This window comes from Temnothorax longispinosus, chromosome 12 (genome assembly GCF_030848805.1).
Source record: "Temnothorax longispinosus isolate EJ_2023e chromosome 12, Tlon_JGU_v1, whole genome shotgun sequence".
Classification (NCBI taxonomy): Eukaryota; Metazoa; Arthropoda; class Insecta; order Hymenoptera; family Formicidae; genus Temnothorax; species Temnothorax longispinosus.
In genome coordinates this window covers 3,973,940-3,986,814 of record NC_092369.1, presented here as the reverse complement: position 1 = coordinate 3,986,814, position 12,875 = coordinate 3,973,940, and the positions used below count along the sequence as shown (strand labels likewise).

Sequence of the window (12,875 nt, the reverse complement as noted above, 5' to 3'; positions counted from 1 at the left end):
CATTTTTACTATATTAAGAAAAGAATTGTAGACATTCGTGAAGTTTTTGGGACATCGTAAATATATGCATTTTGTGTGGATGAGGGTTATATCATACAATAATCAGTAATATTTCTGTTCACTTGTAACTAAATTGAGAGAGAATGTGATCATATTTTAAATATTTTTATAAACTTATTACATTCGTCGTCTTTACAGAAATCAAGAGTTTGAATAAAGAATAAAAATGGTAAAAGTGTGTGAGGTATTTGAGTGTACAACAACCGAAAAAGAAAGACTATCTATGCATAAATTTCCTAAAAATGTGGAACATCGAAATGCGTGGGTAGCTTGGATTAACCGTCCCGGGTGGAGTCTGAAATGTAATAGCAGAGTTTGTGAGGTATTTTATAAGATTCATAAAATATTGAAACATGCCTTCAGATGTGTGTATGTTTATCATGTATTGTCTATTTTGTTGCAGTTGCACTTTGTTCCTGAGGACTATGTGGAGCACACAAGAGAAATGGAATTCTTCGAAGGCTGAAAACATCTGCTATTCCCTCATTGCAAATAGAGGAAATTCAAGACAGTGAAAATCATTGTAATCCAAAAATTATACGAAGATTTCGACAAAACCGCACAATGTTTGAAGGATATAACAAATATCCTTATTATAGGTAAAGAAAAAGAGAATGAGCATGCATACTGCTTGAAAATATTAACTTGTGATGAAGTAAGTATTCTCTCGATTTTTATCACTTTTGTGCCAAAAATATCATATATGCTGCGTTCCGATATTCACTGCCAGTACTGAAAATCTATAGTATACGTAACGGAAACTATAGATTTCAGTACTGGCAGTGAGAATATTGGAACGCAGCCATAGTGTTTGTAAAAATAATTTTTTTTCTGATAAATACATTCTCCCAGCAGGTACAGGACTGTTTAGAAGTAGGAAATACTCATAAAGGTGAGGAATTATGGCTGAGTATAAGATGGTTTAAAGATGAACATAGTGATGTCACACATGCAATGAAAACCATCGATAATGAATCTACATCTTGTTCAACGCCATCAACCAAACATCCATTGTTGACGAGTAGACTAAAGGCATCATCGGCTTTATTGCAAGAGGACATGACAGTATCAGTGGCACAAAAAGATTCCGACAATGATTGCAATAATCAGGTAAAGGATTTTTCTTTTCTTTTCCAGGTTTATTTGAAATTGTGGTCGACCTTTTGTATATATTTGTTTATGCATTCTTTTTTAGTTGGGTGCAACCACTGCTGATATACTGGACAACCAAGAAACTTTATACATGTATCTATATCATATGTATTTATATCGTGCAATTTTATTTTCTCTTATAAGTTCGAAATTCAGTATTACTATTATAATTTTTTTTTAAACGAATTACGAATATACATATATGTTATGTATTTATGTTATGACAAGGCTCGAATAAAAAAGTAAACACATTATGTATGATTGCCATTTATTTTAAAGACAGTATGAGGTATAACAAATATAACGGATAATTATAAAACTCGTAATCAGAAAAATATTACAAATAATATGACACATAATAATAATGACACATAATAATAAACACAAGTGTTAGGTCTATTTCCTTGTTGTACACTTCTTGGAATTACATTTAGTAGCAGTAGACTGTAACTTACGCAATGTCTTCTCCATTTTGGCAATCTCACTGAACATCTTACATATAACTGCTGCAGGCCTAAGTCACGTTCAACTCTCAGGTCTTGAATAAACTTGTGATGCTTTGCTACACTGCAATTTCAGTTCCTCAATTGTATAACATTCTGTTTGGAAAGTAGAAAAGGGATTGAATGTCTCTCTTCAATAGCACGAATCTGTAACATACGTTATAACACAAATGAAAATTTTAATTGACATTTTATACAATTGTAAGCACATGACATTGGGTACGTTCAGGAAATAACGGTTGCACAACAGCTAAGTAACTGGTCAATGTAATTGGTCTAAAAAAGATCTAATAGTACAGGCCAATAATCACTGACCGCTCACTGATCGCTTTGTTTTCCAAAAGCGGCTATTAATACTGACCTTTGCAGAATATTCATTGATACTTGAACAGAAGTAGTATCAGTCTCGTTACATTGTTTTCCATTTTTATTTCATGAACTGGTTCCTAGACAATGAACAAAACAAATGTCACATTATGATAATAACATTACTTACTTTATCATTTCAATAAGATATAAGTAAAAGTACTAGAGTAGGCATCAGCAAAATAAATCATTTTATTTCTTACTCTTACTTCATAGTACGCTTGTAAGTGTAAGAGCTAAAGTTGAACTAAGAAATAAAAATAATTTATTTTGCTTACGCCTTTATTTAGCTTTATTTTACACTTACTTCTCACTTCTTACGCCTACTCTTATTTTTTACTCCGCGTATTGTAGACGACGCTTCAGAGGTTAGTTTTTTCACAAGCGATCAGCTGCGGGCCCGATGGGAACCATGGTGGGGGTATAGGACTCTAGGTGGGGGTAGAGTTGTCGCTTCTCTGATTATCTAGGGCTCTAGGCGGACCCAATATCGCGGATGTTTCTTCAAATTGATCCGATTCGCTTGAAACTTGGTACTCGGGGTTTTTGTGGTCGCTGAGTACGAATCTGATGTCAGTTTTCCAAAATTTAAAATGGCAGATCCAGTATACCCGATGAGTTTTTGAAAATTGACCAGATTTGCCTAAAATTTGTTACTCGAGGGTTTTCGGGGTCGCTGAATACGAATCTGACGTCAGATCATAACATAATCACACTGAAAAATGCAGTTTTTTTCCCACATGACTCTGAGAAAGTACAAATCTTATATATATATATTTGACATCCAAGACCACAATAGAGTCAAAGTATATCCATGACTTGATCCTTCTGCAAACCAGGGTACCTCCACGTGGTGACGGTGGGCAACGGATTTATTCCGGCGAAATTCCTGGGTTAGATACTTGACGCGTCATGGCAGAGGGTAAACAACCTTTTAACGATGCAGGGTGTCGGAAACCCAGTATCGGCGACTGGTCAGGATGGCTTCCGGGAGGGCAGATCGACTGTGGATGCGATCTTACGCATTCGGGCCCTCCTGGAGGCTGCGATGGAGCCCGACAGGGTGGTGTTGGGCGTTAGCTTGTAGCTAACGCCTTTAACTCCCTGCCGTGGCCAGTGATAAAGAGGGCGCTAAATCACCACAGCGTCCCTCTTTATCTAAGGGCAGTCATACATGATTATCTCCGGGACAGGAGGCTCTTGTACACCGACCGCGATGGTGTACAAGAGCCTCCTGTCGGGTTGGTCATGCGGGGGGTTCCACAGGGGTCAGTACTTGGCCCACTTCTGTGGAACCTGGGGTATGAATACCTCCTCCGGATCGCCCTCCTCCCGGGATGTTGGCTAAACGACTTTGCCGATAATATATTCCTGGGAGTCGAGGGTGATACTTGGGATAAGGCCCGAGCAAAAACGAATGTCGCAGTGAGGGCAGTGGTGGCTACGATGCGCAAGTTGGGCCTTAGGGTGGCCCCCCAGAAGACGCAGGCTGTTTTTTCTACGACAAGTCTGCGGGGAAGCCGCCCGTGGCCCATATAGAAGTGGAAGGAACCCGTATCTCCGTGGGGGCCAGCATGAAAGTGCTGGGCCTTTGGTTGGATGGCTCCTGGGGTTTCGGTGAGCACTTTGCTTGCCTAACTCCCAGGGCAAAAGGTGTGGCAAATAGCCTGGCAAGGCTGATGCCTAACCTGGAAGGAGCGAGCGGTCGTGCTCGCCGACTATACGCCACGACCGTGCAGGCCGTGATGCTTTACGGCGCCCCAGTTTGGGCGCCGGCTGCGGAAGGGTCACGCGTGATTCAGATGAAGCTGCGTCAAGTTCAGTGTGTGTGTGAGTGACGTAATCATACCAGTCGCAAGTATTAGGTTGAAAACCCTAAAAAGGCGAAATTTCTGGGTTAGATACGTATCTATAACGTTGGAATAAAATCCGTTGCCCACCGTCACCACGTGGAGGTACCCTGGTTGCAGAAGGATCAAGTCATAAATATACTTTGACTCTAATGTGGTCTTGGACGTCAAATATATATATCTATATATATATATATATATATATATATATATAAGATTTGTACTTTCTCAGAGTCATGTGGGAAAAAAACTGCATTTTCAGTGTGATTATGTTATGAATTGACGTCAGATTCGTATTCAGCGACCCCGAAAACCCTCGAGTAACAATTTTAGGCGAATCTGGTCAATTTTCAAAAAATCATCGGGTATACTGGATCTGCCATTTTGAATTTTGGAAAACTGACATCAGATTCGTACTCAGCGACCACAAAACCCCCGAGTACCAAGTTTCAAGCGAATTGGATTAATTTGAAAAAACATCCGCCATATTGGGTCCGCCATATTGGATCTGCCATTTTTTTATTAAAAAATCTAGTCAATTGTTATGTAATTCAAGCTTTTGAATCCGAATCTACGGTCAGAATTTCGAAGCTAGCTCGCGCTTTTTCATTACGGCTCAAAATGTACTAAAAAGTATGTTTTTGAGATTAGAAAAAAAACGAACCAACTTTGAATTCTGACCTCGGATTCGGATTCAGCGACCCAAAATACGTAAGAATTGACTAGTCCGGTCCGCCGGATAGAAATTTCATTTTTTTTTGTGGGGCTGTGTTATTTAACCACCTCAGGACACCACAAATATTAGGTTTTATACCTTTGTACCACATAAGCCCTGTTCCAATAACTTGTAAGGAAGTACGGAGAGTTTTGAGAAGTGTTTTGTACGAATTGGAAGAAAAGAAAAATAGGCTTCAATATTTCAAGATACCATCTACTTTTCTTTTGGAAACATAAAGTCCCCATTTCTTAAGTTCTGTCAAAATATATAACTCGGTTTTTCTTTATTTTGAAAAGCAGGAGTTGTGATGTTATTTCTAATTCATTGCAATTAATATTTGTATGACTGCTATTCCTATCAGGACTGTCATCTCTATCAGGACTGCAAACATATTCTATTTCTATATTAGCAGTATAGTCACATCATCATTGACATTTATGAAACATTGTTCTGGAAGGGTAGCAATGCTATCATTGGAAGAATGACTACATTCAAGTTCCTGATCTATACAGAGTTGGAAGTCCTGATGCACAATATTTTCTACTTTTGAACGGATAAAAGCCTAATAAATGCGATTTTCTGCTTTGATCTTATATTTTCAAAGAACTTTTTTCTTGCAAAGATTCAGCGGCTAAAAAATTTAAGATATTAATATGTTAATCATTGAATACAAGATTCATAACAATATTAAATATCTAAGACACGTATATATATGTTGTATTATAAACAGTCTTGTACAAATAAGAGATTTATCAAAGAATTGATTGGTCTATTAACTTGCTAGCATAAAATAAAACTTTACTGTGACGCAAAGTGGGGCCAAATCCCGAAAAGCTGGCCAAAACCTCAAATGAACTTAGAACCGAGCAAAAATTGCTGTACTATGGTTTTCGAGGTTGCTGATTACAAATCCGAAGTTAAAATTATTGTGAACAAAATGGCGGATCCAATATGGCGGTCACACATGTAAAAAAGATATCAGACTTTAATAAAAATTAGTATACAAGTGTTTTCAAGGTTGCTGATTACACATCTAAAGTTAAAATTATTGTAAACAAAATGGCGGATCTAATATAGCGGTCACACATGTGAAAAAGATATCAGATTTTAATGAAAATTAATATACAGGGGTTTTTGAGGTCGCTGATTACAAATCCTAAGCCAAAACTACTGTAACCAAAATGGCATCTAATATGGTGAACGCATGTGTGAAAAATATGTAAATTTTTTAATAAAAAAAAATTATAGGCTCGATACTAACACAACTAAGCAAATATATATATGCATATAAAATAATGTTAAAACGATAGTAGTTAAAAGATAAAACATGATTTAAAAACATTACTGGAGATAATTAATCGGAATCCATGTCAAAATCAGAATTAAGTCCACGTCAAAATCGGAATCAAAACGTCAGAATCAACTTCCGAATCGTAGATCCAAATCGTGTCAATCGTAGAGCCATGTTCCGTTTCGGTTGCAACAGTCACTGTGAGAAAGACACAATTATATTTAGTTTAAATTAACACGTTAAAGAATAAAATTTATTTATTTGACAAAAAATATTACTAAGAAAAATTAATTGGAATCATTGTCAGAGTAGGAATCCACCCCAGATTCAGAATCAACTTCCAAATCAGTGTCAACCGTAGTTCCAGATTCGGTTCCGGTTGCAACAGTAGGTGAGAGTAATAGCTCTACAACTTCCCGTGACAAACTCTTTGGTTTCTTCTGTGGCAGCTTTCTGATGCTGGAGATGTATGGATCAGAAGTTACCATGAGCCGATTGAAAATATTTTCTATTGTTTTGGCTCTTGAACACTTTCTTGAAAAGTCTTCACGATATCTTTTGATATCTTTGTTTCGAGCTTCTTGAGCATCTGCAGATAACTGGCCGATTGGTAATAATGCATGAGCTATTATTTGTGGACCGTGAATTATAGCTTATGCACCGTAGTAGGCATATAATACCACGGGTATAGTTCGACAAATTTCTTGCAGTTTCAACCGCATATTCTTGAAATTTGTTACAATTATCTCGTGGCCACTGGAAATAACTTGTAGAATTACGTGGAAGCGTTTGATTAAACCTTCGTCCAATCCTGTTATCGAAGCAGACTCAGCCGAGTTTTCAAAAAAGCGCCGAGCTGTATTCCCATCATTGGTACTTCCGTATCCTGGCTTTGGACGATCGATGTTTAGCCCCAATTTTAAACCGAAATCCCTTTTGGATTTTTCTCTTGCGGTCTTTTGTCATCTGCTTCTTTTTCGTACAACGCACTTGCCATTTTTTAATGTCGAGTGTTCGGAAGCGGACCGAGAGCGCGAGAGAAGGCTCGAGCCGCGAATGACAAAGAAACAAGCAGAAAGTTAACAGACTAACGTTTATTCACTATTTACAATTATTTACAACAAGATAAGAATTCGATTCGCGCGGAAGCAGCGACGAACGAAAAGAGCGATCAACGCTAAGAGATATCGGTTCGCGCGGTAGCAGTAACGAACGAAAAGAGCGAGCGACTCTAACTATATTTACAGTAACAACTCGAAAAGCAGAGAGCGACTGGTCTGGTGGCCAAGGGCGCTCGTCCTTTTAAACTCTCGGGGGGTTCTCGCATGTTCGATACTTTTCGATAGCTTGTGTTCCAGAGAGAAGTCTCCGAGATGCTCGTCGTCGACAATTATAAACAGTGGAGACAAAGCGAACGCGTGCGAACAATTAACTCGGCAATGCCTTATCTCCACTGTTTGTACATTCGGTCGTCACGTTGAATGTCAAGGCGATGAAAACACTTTTGTCTCCCGTCGCTGCCGAAATACTTTTCTTATTTCGACTCCGCTATGGATCGGAACGTTTAACCATCCTAAACATCGAGTCTGTAGAACAAATGCAAACAGCATTCGAAAAAACGTATCCACGCATGCAATGTCGACAACCCAAACTTCATATTATTTTCATCGACCTTTTTTTGTAACATAGCATCAATGTTATTAAAATCTTTACTTGTAGCTCCACACAAATAGCAACGTTGCGCAGATTTCTTAGATGTCAATGCGTTGCACACTTTACCATCGATCATTGTAAATGCCATGTTGTACACTGCAGCCGTATGCGCCGTGTCGGCCACCTGATGGGACGAAGACGACAACTACGCATCCAAGTGAAGAAACGCGCGGTTCTATCATCGAGAGGCCACGTGCGACACGATAGAATAGTAACAGCGCGAAGCGTTCCGAGGACGGATAGTATTATGGAGCCAAAGGCTCACCACTATACGTAACATAATTTTGATTTTGTTTGACCGTAGTGTCCTTTCCTTTTGATTTTGATCCGTCCGGCGCAGTAGGAAATAAGATAGGGTTAAGTTGTGCGACAGCGGTCGCCGAGCTGCGGCTCATATAGTCAGTAAGTATTTCCCTTTCCTTTCTTTGGCCGATCCATACAGTTTTATTTTGTTTTCCGGCACAATAGTGCCCGGCTCGACCGTAAATATTATTCATTTGTTTGCGCATGGATCGCAATACGGCGCGGATAACATAAGGCGTCGGGCCACACACAATTTTCAGACCGGGAACGCTCAGACCCGAATTCGCGAAAAATCGCGAAGCCGATCGAGCCTAGCGACGACATTCGGAAGCGCGGACACGAAATGCCAAACCGCGCGGGGCGCGCGACTAAAAACCACCTGTGCCGAACCACAGAGTCGTCAAATAGGGGCACGCACGAAGAGCGCCGCGATTCGGGCACTGGGTCACGAGATGGCGAACCGCGGACACAAAGTACCAGAACCGTGCGGAGCGCGCGACTAAGAATCACCTGTGCCGAACCACCGACTCGTAAAATAGGGGCAATCACGAAGAGCGCCGCGATCCGGGCACTAGGTGACGAGATAGCGAACCAGGCGTCATCTACGGGGAAAACTCCACGGTGCCTCGAGAGCGAGACCTGGCACACCCGAGGAACAGGTCGCCGTCAAAATCCGATCACCCGGACAAAAGTTACGGGGACGGTCCGCGAAATCGTTACCCGGACGTCGGCAACGAGAACAAAGTCCGAAATAGCGCTTGTAGGAATCGTGGAAGCGAGCACCGGGGGTCGCCGACAACGGCGGGTACCGCGAAATTGACCTAGACGTCTTCTCCAGGAATTCGGTCCGGAATCCTCTATAGGGACGAAGGAGAGAACGTGCGCGCAGGCCGGCGCCGTAGAAAGTCGAAAATTCAGTGGAAAACCACTACCCGAACCTCGATAAAGCGCATCGCCCTTAAAGCGAAACAAGTGGAAATTTCCGCCGCGAACATCTGGCACGGCCGAAAGCGGTAAACAACTATTGTAACTGCGTAGCGTGGAAAAGTACCGAAAGAGAAAGCGGCCGTGACACCATGGTGGGGGTAAAATATCGTAGGTGGGGAGCCACAGCGAGGGAGATTACTCGAGGCAGTCTCTCGTGGGCGCTCGAATAGGTAACACCCGTCTCGCGCGTATATCTCGGCGTGTCGCAGTAATTATCGCGATAGTGCTCCGAATTACGATATTAGATTGCCACAGCGTCCGGAACAAACGGAAACGCCCGCATAACGCGTTACAATTCGTCGATATGAAAGGCGAACGGTCTTAGAGTACAGAAACGGAAACTTCGCACTTGGCGAGACGTGCGACCGCCATCTTGCGCGGAAAGAAAATTTGTGAACAACCATCTTTGTAAAACGATAATTATGAATAAATGGAACAATCATTTGTGAAAATATCAACGGAGTTATCGATTACTTACCTTCTACTTACCTGTTCGGGATTCCCGCAATCTATTGTCGTAAAAGCGTATATCTAACCGTTATATGTACTGCGATATACTTTTCGTTTGCTTCTCACACAAAATGCTCGATAAGTTCGGAACCGCCGGAAGAAGCCGAGCCGCGCCGAAGGCGAGCGCGCGTCAGCATCCCCACGCGGCTCGCCCGACCGCCGGCCTCCCTTCCAACAAACCCGCCGCGCCGCGGTATATAAGCCGGCGCTCCGACAGGAGCCGGCACTTCGTCTTATCTCCGGCTCTCTGCTGCCTTCGACGAAGCCTACCCTATCCAACTTCCTAGGGCGACACACCAAACGAGGTCCGGTGCTCCGAGTCTCGACTGAGTGCTCTCAGGTGTCCCCGAACTCCAGCCTACCCAACCGACGAACACGATCCCGCGGGGTCGAGCCCACTCGGCCTCGTAGCGAGCCTCTCGCTGTCGTATTCCCGGTGCCTCGCTTCCTACCATATCTACCTACTGCGTCTCTGTAGGCATCGGACGTAAGACCGCGTTTCGCAAACTCCGTCACACCGCGACAATTGCATTCGCGATACCGTCTATCGTTTCTGTAAAGCCGCGTTTCGGTAGAATCGCTCTTTGTAACACCGCGCTTCACACTACAAGTCGCAGCGCGCCGAGTGTAGTCGCACTAATAAATTCTGTATACCTCGCGTTTCGTCAGTTTTGTTTTACTATATCGAATAAAGCATATATATATTATCAATTGCTGTCTTTTGGGCCTTCCACTCAACCTCCTAACAAGCGATCGAGTCCGCGGGTAACTGAAACCCCGGTCGTCTCACAGTTAAAGGGCTGAACGAAGCCATTCGTAATATCTCGCGTTCTCGCGGAACGGATTCGGCGATTCGTTCGGCGCGTTTATTGCGCGCCCGAACATTACCTGATCAAGCGGAGGGCAGACATCTTGCGAAAGCGTCAATCCGGGTCGAAAATTATATTATCATCGGTGCTTCAACAGTGGGAGATGCAGATGAGCCATCCGTGCCGGAAACTTGAAAAGAAGCGGTATTAATTAAGTTGATTAACCACGTTACTTATACTTACCCCGTGAGAGCGGTGGTCGGCCATCTTGTGTACGCGTTGGTCCCGGGCGGTGTGCAGCAGCGGTGATCCATGGGTCGGCGACACAGATGAGGCACCCGTAGCGCGAACCTGAAAATAAGAAGAATTAATTGAGTCAATTAACCATTGGTACTGTAACTTACCCGATCAAGCGGTGGTAAGCCATCTTGATCCCACGTTGACTTAGGCTGGTGATTGATATCGGTGATCTGAGAGCAGGCGCTGGAGATCGAGCACCCGTGGCGGGAATCTGAAAATAAAGGAGGATTAATTAATTACGGTAACACGTGATAGTCACTCTTACCTGAACAAGCGGTGGTCATCCATCGTTGTTCTTGGTTGACCTTGGTCGGCGTGAAGCGGCTAGGATCCGAGGATAGGCGACGGTGATGAGGCATCCGTGGCGGGAACCTGAAAAGGGGAATGTTTAAACAAATTGATTAACCATACGTCATAGATACTTACCTTCTCGGTGGAAATAGGATAAACCGAGTGGCGACCGATGACTCACGATCAGAGGACAAAATAGCGTGTCTCGTAGCCCGGTTATGCACCGTTCGGTTACAACACAGTCGAAATTTCCTTTCCATCTATGACAGTTTTAAAAGGACCAAGTGCTTTAATCTGTTCTTCGATGTATTGCGCTTTGTTGACTATCGACTCTATGTTTTCGTGCAGAAACTGTAGTCTTAATGGTCTGCAAAATCGAGGAGATGAAGGCCTAAGATTTTTCCAAATCATGATTTGTGCCTTCGATTCGTGATCGACAGACATGAGTTGTAATGGCACAAGTGAAGTAAGAAACACATTCGCATCTGATTTGCTGTCGTCAATAAATGTCTGTTTGTATTCACTTTGTCCAGAGCTACCATCACAACCCCACTTACAAATAAAGTCCATATTATTTCCATTTCTTTGCGTCAAACTTCGAATTACGTCATCTTGGAGGAATAAAATACGCTCGACTGTATGGTTCAATAAAGCTTGTAAATGGACTTTTGCGCTACTCTCTGTGATACTAACAGCCGTACGAGGTGGATAACAACGTTTTTTTGCTTGTATCACTTTCTTATAAGGAGGATACAATTTACAATTATTTTCCTTGCTCACTGATCTTAGTCCTTGGTACTGACTTTTGGATAATTTGCATTCTACCAAAACGGAAAGTGCAGCATCATCAGATAATGTACTTTTTATTGTTGATTGGAAAGCTTTTCGGTACCTCAAAGCTCTCGTTGGACTCGTCAGTGCTGCTTCCTTCACAAGTTTCGAAGCGTGTAACTGTCCTGCAGATCGTAAACTCATTTGAGTGGCATATGCTAATTCGCTTGAGGTCGATGTTGTACGAATTCTTTCGGTCTTCCTTTGTTTTGACCTTTCACTGCAAGACACAAACTCCGAGGAAGGGCGACCGTTTTTCTTGGTCGGTATCTTTTGAAAAATAGCAGGTAGTGGAAGGAATACGGGTTCACTAAGCCATTTCTCGTAGTTTTCGAAAAAGATCTCCTCTGTCCTATTGACCTTTTGCCACATGGTTTTCATTTTACAGAATAATGAGGAAAAGGAAGCTCTCATATCTTCACGTACCTGTACGGAACGTCCACTTTTTTCGAAAATTGTTCTTTCCAGGTGTTCTATTATAACATTTAATCCGTCTTTCAAATGATTTTTGACGATTATAAAAACTTCCTTTCGAGTATATTGTAGTAATTGTTGATCACTAGTTCCTGTAATAAAAGCATACAAAATTTAAAAAACTGATTTGAGTATGAAAACTTAGAACATTAAAATAAACCGAAATAAATAAAAATGAAATAACTGTAAATTTTATCGAAAACACTAATCGACGTAAACATCGATCCGGGATATGTATATTGTATGATTTGTTATTATTAGGGATAGAATTACCGAAAGAACAAAAGGACATAAGCATTTTCAAGTCGAGTCATTGTCCTGAAGCAAAACAATTGACAAGTCGCAAACGAGCAACGTAGCGATAATCTCGCTCCGCGCGTACTTGGCGCGAGACACTGCCGTGTCTCTTGATAGCGAAAAAATCATTACGGCATGATAGGCAGCTTTCGGCAGCTAATTTTTGTGAATTTTGCAAGATAATAAAGTGAACTAAACCCCTAAACTTGGATTTTCGCGCAATATAGCGCGATATATAACTTTCCATCTAGTTGAAAATAGAAGTTTATAAAATTATATTGTCTTCGTAAAGCCCCTTGCACAATAGGCAATAGCGATAGCGATAGCGACAGCGATAGCAATAGCGATAGAAATTATCGCCATCCAATGCACAATGGTGCGATAGGAATAAAAGCGCAGAACCACCCTGTTGAAAAAAAC

General features: G+C 41.8%; 2 pseudogenes; one reads left to right on the top strand and one right to left on the bottom strand.

Moving 5' to 3' along the window:
- The first annotated feature begins 226 nt into the window (after positions 1 to 226).
- On the top strand, positions 227 to 3,168 carry LOC139823283 (uncharacterized; annotated as a pseudogene).
- A 3,059-nt stretch (positions 3,169 to 6,227) lies between these two features.
- Positions 6,228 to 11,828, bottom strand: LOC139823282 (uncharacterized; annotated as a pseudogene).
- Positions 11,829 to 12,875: the final 1,047 nt, after the last annotated feature.